The following is an 8412-nucleotide window of genomic DNA, read 5'->3' as shown; positions in this document are numbered from 1 at the left end:
CGCCTTGGGGGATCACAGCACACGATATCAAAATTCTCCCCTCTACTCCCCAACATTCCCACCTTGAATGGACGCAAGGAGGGAGCCGGGCACAAACCAAAGGACACAGCTCTGCCTCGGGAAGGCAGCTGAGGGTGGGGGGAAACTGGGCTTCTCTGGGGAAATGAACCCCTTCCCCACAAACACCACCCTGGGTGGACGGAGGCGTCTGGGACCCCGGGTGGTGGGGGAGAAACACGTCATGCACAAAATAATGCACTCCTGGAGAAACTACCCAGGGCAGGGGAGGCTGGGAGGGGCCCCAGGGGAACACTGTCTAGAGGAGAGAAGCTTTACTTTTTAAATCCTGCTGTGGGGTCCCAAGGGGCATTGCCCCTTCATTGTCCTTCTCACCCTCCAATGACATAGTGGGATTCTTTGGGGTGGGGGGGGTGTTGTAGGGAGTGGGGAGAGAGGGAAGCTTTACTTTTTAAGTGGCATCAAAAAACCAAAAGACAGCTCCAAAATCTCAGGGCCCTGGCCCCTCTGCACCGTGTCCTGTTTGTCTCTGGTTGCCGTCGGGGAGGGTGGGGTGCAGCAAGAGGGAATTTCTCACACAGAAAAACCCTGCCTTTTACATTTGCAAAAACAGCTGTGCCTTCCTGCTGAAAAGAGCAGCCCTACCCTCCGCCTCTGCCCCTCCCATTTTGCAGATGAGTGAAGGAAAACTTACTTTCCTTGCAAAAGACTCGATGGCTCTGGGCAGCTCTACCGAAGAGTCCCCCCTCCAGCTGTCCTTCCTCTCCCCTCCGAAGTCGAAGCTTGCCTGGGTCCTCTGGCACAGAGGTCTCTCTGCTCCTGTTAACTGCCCCAGCCCCAAGCCCCCAGCCCACCCACACCTGAATGCTCAGAATGCAGCTTTTCTCACACAAAGGGGAGGGAGGGAAGCCCAGTCACCTGTACTCTAGTCGCTGCGTAGTCCCCGAAGCTCCCGGGCGGTGAATAAAGAGGACTGGGGAGTCGCTGTTGCCCCAGGCTCTCTGCCGAAACTGCCCGGCTGATGATCCGCTGGCCGGGCCAATATTAGCAGTCGCCGCCAAAGCAGGGGGTCCTCTGGCTGTGCTGCCCAGACCCTCCAGCCGGCTTGACGCAGAGGTGGAGGAGGAGGGGGACGAGGCTGAGGCTGGAGAGACGATGAAGGGCACTTTCAAAGTGTGCATTATAACAGGCCCTGAGAAGCAGGGGAGCCTCGCTGCCACTGAACACGGCACCTGCTCAAATGCCAACTAAAACTATAGTTTTGCCCCTCACCTCCTCGTCCCCTCCACGCCTTTCCTCAAGCCCCTCCAAATTTGGGTAGCTTTGCGCCAACTTGGTGGTGCTGGGGCAGCTGGCTCTGGCACCTTCCCACGCGAGGGCACAGCGCATTAGGGGGTGGAGATCTGGCCCACCCTTAGCCTGGCAGAAAGGCGTTTGTGGGCATAGGCATTAGCCGGAAGCACTCCCTGCCAGCTGGAAGGTGGGACTCTTCGGAGGGGGTGGAGAGTGGGTAGGGCCTCACTAGATTGACACTTGGCAGTCACTTGACACGCTGGCACGCCGGTGGGCGTGGCACGGGTAAAATGGGGGCGGGGCCTAATGGGGAAAAAGCCAGGGTTCGAGAATGGTCAGAAAAATCTTTCTTCATGGGCTCCCAACACAGCTGCAACACAATGCGGCCAAGTCCGTCCTTCTTCCGGAGGCAGGGGACTCACCTGGGAGTTTTCTCCCTTCCCTAGTGGCATCTGATACTACCCCCTACACCCTGTGTGTGGTGCTGGGCACCAAGGATGCTGAAGCAAATGGCAGGCAGCAGGTAGCAAGCAGCAGTGTCCTGCTCACAGGTACCCCTGGGTGGGATGACTGGGGTTCACAGCCTTTTGAGCTTGGCTGAAACTCCAGTTGAGGCATAGACTCAGAGGTGTCAGAAGCTGGTGGTGGTGGTGGTGGGGACCCAGATAGAAGTGCTGCCTGATTAGACTTAAGTCTCGCTGGGAACTTAAACTTTCCTGAGCCTGCAGGTAGAGCAGGAGGCAGATCAAAGACTCACTAAGAGGCAAAGACATGTGCCGTTCCCAGAAGACCACCAGCCCACACCCTCCCTGTGCCCCTGCACCCCAGCTTACCAGCCTGTGTTGGGGTTTAATTCTCCCCTCTCCCTTTGTCTTTCAAGACCTCACCTGGACTTCCTTCCTTAGCTGGAGGTATAGGTCATCTGGTGGGAGGACAGGGCTTTCAGTGGGGAAGAGAGTCAGACTTGGGGGGACTCAAATCTGGTGGGGGTGTCCTAAACAAAATGCAGATGCCCCAGAGCCATACCATCCTCTGGGAGGAGAGCCAGAGGGCCTCCTCACTGGTGTCTTGGGTGGGGAGGGATGCAGGGATGCTAAAGGTCCTGAATCAGGTCCAGGGCACAGAGAGGGGACTCAGTGTGAAGCAGCCCACAATTTGGGGGGTGCAGCAGTCACTTGCTCACGCTGGCTCTGCTTTGGGTTCTGTGGCTTGGAGTCTTCACAGCCTGTGCCACACACCTATGCCCGCCCCCCCGACCCCGGTGTCTGCTGCCAGATGCCCAGATGTCACAAGGAGCTACTTGCAGGTCCCTACAGAGAAACTTAGCTGGGACTTCCCAAGCCTCAGGTGGGGCTAGGGAGGGTGAAGGGCTGACCCCACGTCAGATAATGGGGTTCCATGGAAGGCCCACCAAAGGGGATGTCTTCAAATTGAGAAGGTGGGCAGCTAAGGGGTTGAAAGGGGAGCAGCATTTCAAACCCACAGATCAAACTCTTGGAAATGTGGAACCTCCCACCCCTAAAACAATGTATTGAATCTGAGCTCTGCCCTAGTGTGAATCCCCATTTCTGGCACAGCCCCAAAGGGGATCACACCAATGCAGGGCTATTTTATTCCATCAGAACCTTGAAGCCCAGAGTGTTTAAGCAAAGGAAGGGGAGCGGAGAAAGGGGTTCAGGGTGGGGAGGACCCATGGGGGACTAGCTAAGCCATGGTGCCACTGAGTCAGGACTAGAAGTATTGTGGGTGTGAGGGCTGTGACCCTCAACATCTTATTCCATTTACTGTCCATGGTGGGAACACATGGCCTATAGGGGATACAGGGTAGTGGGAGAGAAGCGACAAATTTGGGGTGCACCTCACAACATAAACCTCACTGCCCCACTTCCTCTTAGGCCTGAGAGAGGGTTATCCCATCCTGGGCTTCTGGTCAGATCCTATTTATGCAGGAGGGACTTGAAGGACCCTTAGAAATTCCGAAGTTTCCTCCACTTGGTTGCTTAAGTGGCCTCATGCTGACACCTGGTGGCCACTTCTAGAATTACAGTGCACAGCTCAAAAGTTCTTCGGAGCGGCAATCTGGGGCACCCTGGGGAGAGGGCTGGGGGCAAAGTGACAACATTCTTCCTGCAAGGGGGAGACTCCCTGCAGTGTCGGGGTACTGGTGGGCTCTGCACCTTTGCGCTGGGATCTGAGGCTCTCCTCTGCCCCCGCCCTGGCATTACAGAACTGACGGTGGAAGGAGGCCCAGGGGAATTCCTCTCTGGTGGTTCCGATCCCAGGGGTACGGCGAGGTAGTGCCTAGAGCACAGGTTAAACCCGGGACGCCTTCCCAAAACATCCGCTGTGTTCTGAGAATTGGAGAAAACTGTATTATGTTTATATCAGAATAAAATCAGATTCATTACTGAGAGGCTCTGCAGCAGAATGTTTGGGACCCCCATCCTGAGGCAGGGTCCCCGAGACCAGATTCAGGGGCTGAATCTTGCTCCCGCGACCCCCAATCCCCGCAGGGCTTTCCAAATCTGACCCAAGCCTGGCACCTTGTGGCCACATCGAGAAATGCAACCGCAGCCTCAGAAAGCACCTGGCTGTCCTAGAAATCAGTATTGCCATGAGGATCACAGAAGAGCCTCTTTACCAAACCTGAGAGCCGAGAGAAGAGGGGGAGGAAACGGAATGCCCATGCTGAACTCACCAGTTGTCCCGAGAGCCCCGCACCACTGGGACCCGTCTGACCCAGCCACCTCTGTGCGGGCAGCCGGAGAGGCCAGGGTGAGGCCACCCCAGGGCAGCAAGGCCACAGTGGGAGGGCCGAGGGTTCATGCTGTACAGCTCACACCGCGGTGTATCCAGAAGGGGAGAGGAATGGGCAGGAAGAGGCCTGGAGGCTGACCCGGCTCAAATCCCTGCTCTGCTGAAGGACCCGGGCGAGCCCGGTCACCCCTGGGCTGCCACGTCCCTCTGACCTCACAGGCTTGACATGCTGGTGCCTGAAAACCCTTAGGTCAGCGTCCAGCACAGACCACATACTAATACATGTTTGTTATTGTTCATCATTATACTCTCTCAATGCAAAGTATGTTTGCCCCTGACTCCCCTGACCGACGGCACTAGAAACTTCTTTCCTGGGTGTTGGTAGCTGAGTCATGGCCCCGGCTGGTCCTGAGTAAAAGTGGCCACCTGAGAGGACTCTGGAGTTTGGGGGGAGGGGGACTGGCCAGGCAGGGAGTCTTGCCCTGTCCCCGGGCACAAGGGAGCCCCAGATCCCCTGGGCCATGCACACCCCTTCCCTCATCCTGCTTTTGGCCTCATTCGAGACGTGTGAGCCCTCCACGACCCCAGCCCTGGGCCTCCTCCCTTGGGGAGCTGGTCTTCCTGGCAAGCCCCACCCAGCACCCCGACATGCCCACGGGCCACCCCTGGTAGTGAGGAGCCTTCTCCTTTCCCGTGGAAGACGCATCAGCTGCCTTTTGCCTTTGCTGCCTGGAGGGGCAGCAGGCTTGTGGAGCACTAAGGCCCAGAGAGGGGAAGTAACTTGCTGGAGATGCAGAGCGAGAATCCGCAAGAAGTGCCCTGGGCCCGTAGTCCTCCCTCAGCCTTCCTCACCTACATGCCTGGCCCACGGAGGACAGCGCAGTGCATGCCAGGCGCGTGGAGGAAGCCTGAGACCGCGGCCTGTCCTACTGGGGAAGGAGCTGAGAGTACAATTCAGAGGACCTGCTGACACCATGACAACGGGCCTGGGGGGCTCCCCACTCACACACATCGCCCCACTGGACCCTCACCACCAAGGCGGGGAGAGTCTCCTTGGGTTCCCTTTTGATGGATGAGGAAACCGAGGCTCAGAGATGTTATGTAACTTTCCCAAGGCCACACAGCCAAGGGCAGCAGAGCAAGGACTTAATCCCCAGGTGCCTGGTCCACCAGCTCGCACCCGTCAGCCCTACACTGGCCCGAGTGGACCCTCCTGCTGACCCCAACATGCTGAGGGCGTTCAGGAGGTGAGGCGTCCACAGGACTTGACCCATTGTGTCCTCCAGACCTCAACCTGCACCTTCTTTTTGGCCAGGGCCTGGAGGACGACATCTCTGTGTGAACGCGGCTCCCAGTGTGGCTCCAAGGAGGGTGGCACGGGCTGTATTTGCCCCACGGCAATCCCTGGGCTCGGTCTGCACCCTCGGCGGTGACAGCCAGATGCGGACACAATCTTAAGGTCTAGGCACCTGAATGCGGACACAGGACTCTTCCTCCAGGAAGCCTCCCAGCCTGCCTGTTCTGACCTCCTCTGATCTGCGCAGCTGGAGTTGGGGGGGGCGCCCCCTCAGCCCTCCCCTCTCCTGTTTTTCCTCTAGCTCTTCCTCCCACCCGGAGTCTGGCCTCTTTGCCCTCTCCGTTCCCACAGCTGGACCCGGGTCCAGGAAGCAACCCCAGCAGGTGACCAAGAGCAGAGCCATCATGTAGGCCTCAAGGGAGGAAACCCATCTTCCATCCTCTCCCTCTCCCTGACCCTTGGAGGGTTTCTTGGACAGGCTGAGCTTGTTGGACCACAGGTGGGTGCCAGGGAAGGCCAGGGAGACCATGGAGGGCTATGGAGGACCAGAGAAAGCCAAAAAAGGTCATGGAGGGCCAGAGAGGGCCAGGAAGGACCATGAAGGGCCAGAGACGGCCAGTGAGAGCCAGGAAGGGTTAGGAAGGGACAGAGCTTCGGGTTCAGAGCCGGGGCCCCCATGTTCACCTCCTCCCAGCCCTGTTCTGGCTGCCCGCTGAGCTACCACGCAGGCCTGACCCACAGCCCAGAACCTGAGGCCCAGAGAGGGAAGGGGATTTCCAAGGTCCCCCAGCAAGTGGGCCATGGGTGTGGGAGGGGCAGGCAGGGTGCCCCCAGGGAGGCCAGGCTGGAACAGGGCCAAGTTCTGAAGTGAGGATGGACTTTGAAGAAGAAAATCGTGTGCTTTGAGACGCAGTGTGAACGGCCGCAGGCTGCAGGGCTGCCGGGGCGCCGGCTCTGTTTTCCAAAAACACAGATGGACTGGGCAGGGGGTCCGAGTGAGGCTGGCGGAATGCGCTCCTTGCCCCCCTCCGCCCCCCCACCTCCCACCCCCGCCCCGCGAGGTTCTGATGGGCCAGCCGCCTGGTCCACATGGGGCTGCAGAAGGTGGGCCACCCGGAGCTCACAGGCTCTGGACCCCCAGGCTGGGGACCTGGAGGCCCACCTTCATCCCTGCCAAAGCACAGAGCCAGGCTCGGCTGGGAACGACCCTGTGACCTTGACCCTGGGTCTACGTCTCTGAGCATCTCTGGGTGAAGGGAGCCTGGGAGGCAGCACCCACTTGCACCCCCCTCCTGAGGCTCCAGGGATGTCCCCAAGATCCCATATCTCAGCCCAGTGCCTTGGAGGGTGGGGATTGTGGAGTGACGGACCCAGGCCCAGCTTCTGGGGACAGCCTCAGGGACCCATCTGTGGGCTCCTGGAGACTCTCCCAGGGGTCTCCGGGTCAGACCCCCGACAGCAGCAGGTGGCAGGAAGTGGGAGGTTTGAGCCGAGGTGGGGTGGGGCTGGCGGGCTGCCTGGGGAGGGGGCTGAGCTGAGGACCTGGGGGTGGGGGGCTGGTGCTTGGCTGGGGAGTGGTAGGGAGCCACCTCCGCTGGTCTCCACTTTCGAAGGTCTCTGCCTCGCTGTTCCTGCACCAAGGCCAGAAACAACAGTGCCGGAGGGAGGGGGTGGGCCGGTGCCCCACCACCCTGCTTGTCTGTTTGTTATCTCCACGGCTCCCAGGCCCATGACCACCCCCTACCCCCAAACATTCTTTCTGGAACTGACCTCTCTCTCCTCCCAGCACCAGGAGGGGGAGATGGGGATGGACATGGGAAAGAACTAACCCTGACCCAGCTGGACCCCCGCCAGAGGCCTCCTGGGCCCAGGGTTCCTGGTCCCGAAGCCCCTGCCTCACGTGAGCTTTCTGGCTCGAGTGGCCAAGGTGGCTACAAGCGGAGCAAGGAGCCGCCTGGCCTGACGGTGACAGCCACCCCCCAGCCCCCAGCCTCAACTCCCCCAGGCCCCGGAGACCCTCAACCAAGGCTCCAGCTTGGCACGGGTGCCTGGCTTGCTCAGCCAGGATGGGGGCCCTGGAGGAGGTCAGCCCCAAGGACTTCCGGCCCCAGGTCTCTGATGCTAGAGGGTCAAACTCTCACTGGAGACGTTTCCAGAATGTTGGGGGCCCGGCACATTTGTCCAGCTGCTCCCGCAGGAAGCCTGGGCCCGTGAGGGGGGTGTGGGCTTGGATGGGGGGCTGAGACCTCGGCGCCCTCTCTCCTTCCTTAGCCTCATGGCCTCCAGGGCCCGGGGCGGTCAGCCCGTTGGGCATCCCCCGGAGCCCCTGTGCCTGCCGGCAGCGGGGAATGCGGGCGGCGTGGGCAGCAGACCCCTGCGGAGAGGACCACTGTCCCGGACGGTACGCCCGGCACAAAGTGGAGTGTGGCAAAAGTGGGGCTTTGGCGCCCTCTGCTGGTTCTGTCTGTGAATGACCGCTCTGACCGCCTTGCCTGGCGTGGACGGGTGCCCACCTGGTAAAACCGCCCGCGCAGGGGGCCCAACCCTGCCTGGGTCCCGGGGCAGGTTCCCCAAGGTGGGGACTCACAGCCTAACTGGACACAGACACCGGCCGGGGCTCTGCCTGGGCTCTGCCAGGGGGCCTTTTCCAGGAGCTCAGGCCACTGGTTCCTGGTCTTGCTCCCTCTTCCCAGCCTGGCCCCCACCAAGCACCAGGCCCTCAAGGGCAGAGAGCCCACCCCAGCATCCCTGCGTCCACCTCCCATGGCCCTCAGGATCTGCTCAGGCCCGGAGAACAGCGAGGACAGTAAATATTTACTGCCAACAGGAGAAGGCAAATACAGCCCCAATGGCCAGGTGGAGCTGCCAGTTCATCCGTGCCAGGAGCAGATGCAATCCGGGGAGCCAGCCTGGAGGCAGCCACACAGGCAGAATGTCCTTAGTGGGTGGGCACCAGAGGGCCTGACCCCAGCCTCAGTCTCCCCATTAGGAACACAGGGGCAACAGCACACACCCGCCCCCCACGGCATGCGTGACAGTACAACACA

This window comes from Eubalaena glacialis, chromosome 10 (assembly GCF_028564815.1).
Source record: "Eubalaena glacialis isolate mEubGla1 chromosome 10, mEubGla1.1.hap2.+ XY, whole genome shotgun sequence".
Taxonomy (NCBI): Eukaryota; Metazoa; Chordata; class Mammalia; order Artiodactyla; family Balaenidae; genus Eubalaena; species Eubalaena glacialis.
Note: the sequence above shows the minus strand (reverse complement) of the source record.